The sequence below is a fragment of the Salmo salar genome, chromosome 16 (assembly GCF_965601325.2).
Source record: "Salmo salar chromosome 16, fSalSal1, whole genome shotgun sequence".
Taxonomy (NCBI): domain Eukaryota; kingdom Metazoa; phylum Chordata; class Actinopteri; order Salmoniformes; family Salmonidae; genus Salmo; species Salmo salar.
In genome coordinates, this window is record NC_138306.1 from 44,345,100 (window position 1) to 44,351,937 (window position 6,838).

The window sequence follows — 6,838 nt, forward strand, 5'->3', positions numbered from 1 at the left end:
TGTAACTGCACTGTCCAATTTACAGTAGCAATTACTGCTGAAAAAATGCCACGCTATTGTTTGAGGAGAGCTCCTAACAACAAAACCCTTTTTTCATCACGATAGTTTTGATAAATTCACCTCTGAAGATGAAATGTGAACTTACATTCTTAAATCTTGCTCTGATTTATCATCCAAAGGGTCCCAGTGTTGTTTTGTTAGATACAATCCTTTTTCATATCCTAAAAAGGTCCATATAGCATGCACAATTTATTTTGTATTTCCACTCGTTCAATTTGCAAAGAAAGGAATCTGTGAAAATTCAACCGTAAACGTTGTTACAGCCAGTCAAATCACGTTCTTATGTATTCGTCAGAGATCCTAGAATGTAACCAGACTTCACTATATCATTAGGGGTGTAGTATATTTTATAGGACACCAAATTTGGTCAGAGAGCGACGCCTTCATGGCACGCCGATGCCACGGTCATTCTTCACTTGATAGACTCTAACTTTGTCAAATAAGCACCAATCGGGGTCAAACAAAGCTAGCTAGATAGCCAATGAGCTGGGCTTTACAGGAGTATCCGGAAACCCTGTATCGCAAAATGTAGCTGCTAACCTTGTGAATGTTGACCTGTTTACGGGGCTGTAGTGAAGCAGGTTGAGAGCTTCAAGTTCCTTGGCGTCCACATCACCAACAAACATGGTCCAAGCACACCAAGTCAGTCGTGAAGAGGCCACGACAAAACCTATTCCCCCTAAGGAGACTGAGGTTTTACATCTGCACCATCGAGAGCATCCTGACGGGTTCCGTCATTGCCTGGTATGGCAACTGCTTGGCCTCCGACCACAAGGCACTACAGAGAGTAGTGCGTACAGCCCAGTACATCACCGAGGCCAAGCTTCCTGCCATCCAGGACCTCTATACCAGGCAGTGTCAGAGGAAGGCCCTAAAAATTGTCAAAGACTCCAGCCACCCTAGTCATAGACTGTTCTCTCTGCTACCTCACGGCAAGCGGTACCAGAGCGCCAAGTCTAGGTCCAAGAGGCTTCTAAACAGCTTCTATCCCAAGCCATAAGACTCCTGAACAGCTAATCAAATGGCTACTCAGACTATTTGCATTGCCCCCACCCCCCCCCCCACCCCATAGTCACTTTAATAACTCTACCTACATGTACATATTACCTCAGTTACCTTGACACCGGTGCCCCCACACATTGACTCTGTACAGGTACCCCCTGTATATAGCCCCGCTAGTGTTATTTACTGCTGCTCTTTAATTATTTGTTATTCTTATCACTTACTTTTTTAAGGTATTTTCTTAAAACTGCATTGTTGGTTAAGGGCTTGTAAGTAAACATTTTTTTGTAAGGTGAAACATATGTTGCATCACAAATACAATTTGATTTGATTATAAGACCATCAATATTTATAGGAAAGGAACATCACCGTGCACTTTAACCACCCTGTGAAGTAAATTAACTATTTTATCTATAGCCCAATAAATTGTATGGTTTCCCCAAGTCGTAGAGGGAGGACCACACACAATATCATCGTGTAACTCCAAGTTCTCTCCCATATGATGGTTTTTATATCAATATTTGGTCATAAAGGCGTTTCCACTGCCATGTCTCACAAAAATGTTCTGAAACTTCCTGTTTCTATCACAGCTGTCATGATTTTTTTTATATGTATGAAAAACTGGATGGGCAATTAGCAATTAGCACCAAAAATATCTGGAAATGTATTGTGTAACTCAATTATGAATTGAAGTGTGAAAATGCTAATATACAGTGCATTCGGAAAGTATTCAGACCCCTTCCCTTTTTCCACATTTTGTTACGTTACACCCTTATTCAAAAATTGAGAAAATAACACATTTTCATCAATCTACACAATACCCCATAATGACAAAGTGAAAACAGGTTTAGACATTTTTGATAGTATATAAAAATGTTTTACAGAAATGCATTATTTACATAAGTATTCAGACCGTTTGCTATGAGACTCAAAATTGAGCTCAGGTGCATCCTGTTTCCATTGATCATCCTTGAGATGTTTCTACAACTTGATTGGAGTCCACCTGTGGTAGATATAATTGATTGGACATGATTTGGAAAGGCACACACCTGTCTATATAAGGTCCCACAGTTGACAGTGCATGTCAGAGCAAAAACCAAGCCATGAGGTCAAAGGAATTGTACGTATAGCTCCGAGACAGGATTTTGTTGAGGCACAGATCTGGGGAAGGGTGCCAAAAAATGTCTGCAGCATTGAAGGTCCCCAAGGACACAGTGGCCTCCAGAAGTTTGCAACCACCAAGACTCTTCCTAGAGCTGGCCGCCCGGCCAAACTGAACAATTGGGGGAGAAGCGCCTTGGTCAGGGAGGTGACCAAGAACCTGATGGTCACTCCAGAGTTTCTCTGTGGAGATGGGAGAACCTTCCAGAAGGACAATCATCTCTGCAGCACTCTACCAATCAGGCCTTTATGGTAGAGTGGCCAGACGGAAGCCACATGACAGGCCACTTGGAGTTTGACAAAAGTTACCTAAAGGACTCTCGAACCATGAGAAACAAGATTCTCTGGTCTGATGGATCCACTATTTGGCCTGAATGCCAAGTGTCACGTCTGGAGGAAACCTGGCACCATCCCTACGGTGAAGTATGGTGGTGGCAGCTTCATGCCGTGGGAATGTTTTTCAGCGGCAGGGACTGGGACACTAGTCAGGATCGAGGACAAAATGAACGGAGCAAAGTACAGAGAGAACCTTGATGAAAACATGCTCCAGAGTGCTCAGGACCTCACACTGGGTCAAAGGTTCACCATTCTAGCAGGACAATGACCCTAAGTACACAGCCAAGACAACGCAGAAGTGGTATCGGGACAAGCCTCTGAATGTCCTTGAGTGGCCCAGCCAGAGGCTGGACTTGAACCCAATCGAACATCTCTGGAGAGACCTGAAAATAGCTGTGCATCGACTCCCCAGCCAACCTGACAGAGCTTGAGAGGATCTGCAGAGATGAATGGGAGAAACTCTCCAAATACAGGTGTGCCAAGCTTGTAGCGTCATACCCAAGAAGACTCAAGGGGGAGGTAGTCTCCACACACAAACACAGGCAAAGATTTTAAGATGTCAGGCAGACACTGGAAGTAGTTTCAGATTGAGGGCTTTGCATAGGCGGTTTGTTGTATTTTTTTTTTTGTGGGACTGGAAAAAAATTGCCAGAACATAAAAGAAAGTTATTAACCGGTTCTCATGCTTTTAAAATAATTCCTCTGTTCCTGGAACAATATAGATCACTTTCGTTCCTGGTTCCGTTTCTGTTTCTAGAAACCATTTATTTTCTGTTTTTTGGTTCTGTTGAGGACATTAACTCTCAAATTAAACAGAACACTTGGATGCAATCAAGAATGCATCCAAGACTGTTCAATTCAATGCTGCTGAGGTAAAAGAAAGCAAAATGAAAATTGCTTACCTGGAAAAGGACTAATTACTCCTGAAAGACAACGAGGTAAAAACCAAGGCCATAGAATTATAGCGTATAAATGTGGATGGAACCTCTGAATCAACAGGATGGAGGAAAATAATGAGAACGCCAGAGATGAGGTAATCCGTCTCCTTGCTGAGATCGCACCCCACCTGTCAGGGAAGCTGGAGAACGTCGTCGGCTCCCATGCCCTGGATCCGTAGGAAGGAAGACAAGAAGCACCGAAAGATGATCATCCAGTTCTCCATGCGTCGGTACCAGGACGAGTTCTGGAGAATCCCAAAGCTGTCTTCTGTTTGCAAAGAAGATTGTCAAATCAAATTGTATTTGTCACATTCGCCGACTATAACTGGTTTAGACTTTCATGAAATGCTTGCTTTTGAGCCCTTCCCAACAATGCAGAGTTTAAAAATAAAATAGTAACAAGATGAATAAAATACACAAAAATGGATCGACACTGACTAAAAATAAAAACGCAACTTGCAAAGTGTTGCTCCCATGTTTCTTGAGCTGAAATAAAAGATCCTAGAAATGTTCCATATGCACAAAAAGCTTCTTTCTCTAAGTTGTTGTGCACAAATTTGTTTACATCCCTGTTAGTTAGCATTTCTCTTTTGCCAAGATAATCCATCCACTTCACAGATGTGGCATATCAAGAAACTGATTAAACAGCAGTATCATTACACAGGTGCACCTTGTGCTGGGGATACTAAAAGGCCACTCTAAAATGTGCAGTTTTGTCATAACACAATGCCATACAGCAGTTGCCAGATAATTGAAAGTTAATTTCTCTACCATAAGCTGCCTCCAATGTAGTTTTAGAGAATTTGGCAGTACGGCCAATTGGCCTCACCACCGCAGACAATGTGTATGGCGTTGTGTGGGTGAGCGGATTGCTGATGTCGACTTTGTGAACCGAGTGCCTAATGGTGGCGGTGCGGTTATGGTATGGGAAGGCATAAGCTATGGACAATGAACACAATAGCATTTTATTGATGGCAATTTGAATGCACAGAGATACCGTGACTAGATCCTGAGGCCCATTGTCGCGCACATGCTTGGCATTCTCTCAACAAGCTTCACCTGGAATGCTTTTCCAATGGTCTTGAAGGAGTTCCCACCTATGCTGAGCACTTGTTGGCTGCTTTTCCTTCACTCTGCGGTCCAACTCATCCCAAACCATCTCAATTGGGTTGAGGTCGGGGGATTGTGTTGGCCAGGTCATCTGATGCAGCACTCCATCACTCTACTTCTTGGTCAAATAGCCCTTACACAGCCTGGAGGTGTGTTGGGTCATTGTCCTGTTGAAAAACAAATGATAGTCCCGCTAAGCGCAAATCCGATGGGATGGCTTATAGCTGCTGAATGCATTGGTAGCCATGCTGGTTAAGTGTGCCTTGAATTCTAAATAAATCACCAGAAAAGCACCATCACACCTCCTCCTCCTCCTCCGTGCTTCACGGTGGGAACCACACATGCAAAGATCATCCGTTCACCTACTCTGCATCTTACAAAGACATGGCGGTTGGAACCAAAAATCGCAAATTTGGACTCATCAGACTAAAGGACAGATTTTCACCAGTCTAATGTCCATTGCTCGTGTTTCTTGGCCAAAGCAAGTCTCCTCTTGTTATTGGTGTCCTTTAGTAGTGGTTTCTTTGCAGCAATTCAACCATGAAAGCCTAATTCACTCAGTCTCCACTGAACAGTTGATGTTGAGATGCGTCTGTTACTTGAACTCTGTGAAGCATTTATTTGGGCTGCAATCTGAGTTGCAGTTAACTCCAATGAACTTATCCTCTGCAGCAGAGGTAACTCTGGGACTTCCTTTCCTATGGCGGTCCTCATGAGAGCCAGTTTCATCATAGCGCTTGATGGTTTTTGCGATGGCACTGGAAGAAACTTTAAAAGTTCTTGACATTTTCCGCATTGACTGACCTTCATGTCTTAAAGTTATGATAGATCGTCGTTTGTCTTTGCTTATTTGACCTGTTCTTGCCATAATATGGACTTGGTCTTTTACCAAATAGGGCTATCTTCTGTATACCACCTCTACATTGTCACAACACAACTGATTGGCTCAAAACGCATTCAGAAGGAAAGAAATTCCACTATTTAACTTTTAACAAGGCACACCTTTTAATTGAAATGCATTCCAGGTGACTACCTCATGAAGCTGGTTGAGAGAATTCCAAGAGTGTGCAAAGCTGTTAAGGCAAATGGTGGCTACTTTGAAGAATCTCAAATATAGAATATATTTTGATTTGTTTAACACTTTTTTGCTTACTACATGATTCCATATGTGTTATTTCATAGTTGATGTTTCACTATTCTTCTACATTGTAGAACATAGTAAAAAAATAAAGAAAAACCCTAGAATTAGTAGGTGTGTCCAAACTTTTGCCTGGTACACACACATACACACAGGGAGTACCAGTACCAGATCAATGTGCAGCACAGGACGTTGGTGGCACCTTAATTGGGGAGGGCGGGCTCGTGGTAGTGGCTGGAGCGGAATTTATGGAATGGTAGCAAATACTTAAAACTAATGGTTTCCATGTGTTTGATGCCATTCCAGGAGCTTCATTCCAGCCATTATTATGAGCCGTCCTCCGCTGAGCAGTTTCCATTGATGTGCAGAGGTACGAGGTATTTAAGGTAGATACACTACCGTTCAAAAGTTTGGGGTCACTAACAAATTTCCTTGTTTTGAAAGAAAAGCAACAACAAAAAATGTCCATGAAAATAACATCAAATTGATCAGAAATACAGTGTAGACATTGTTAATGTAGTAAATGCCTATTGTAGCTGGAAACGGCAGATTTTTTTATGTAATATCTACATAGGCTTACAGAGGCCCATTATCAGCAACCATTGCTCCTGTGTTCCAATGGCACTTGTGTTAGCTAATCCAACTTTATCATTTTAAAAGGCTAATTGATCATTAGAAAACCCTTTTGCAATTATGTAAGCACAGCTGAAAACGGTTGTGCTGATTTAAAGAAGCAATAAAACTGGCCTTTAGACTAGTTGAGTATCTGGAGCATCAGCATTTGTGGGTTTGATTACAGGCTCAAAATGTCAAAGAATCCGGCGTCGGTCTAGCAATGGAGTCTTAAACCGCATGGGGGCGTTGCGATTCCCCTGTGTTGTGGACATCGCCATTGAAATGCATGACATCCGGCTAATGGATATTGTGAACGAGGCTTTAGGAGGTAAATTAATCGTACACTCAACATTTATACATATTTGATTTTACTTTTCTCTCCCAACACTTTCTCCAGGGCCGATTGATTACCTTGATCAACACTCTCACCATTGCCCTCGTCCCCCCAAGTAATGGGAGTGACCACTGTTCCAAAAGC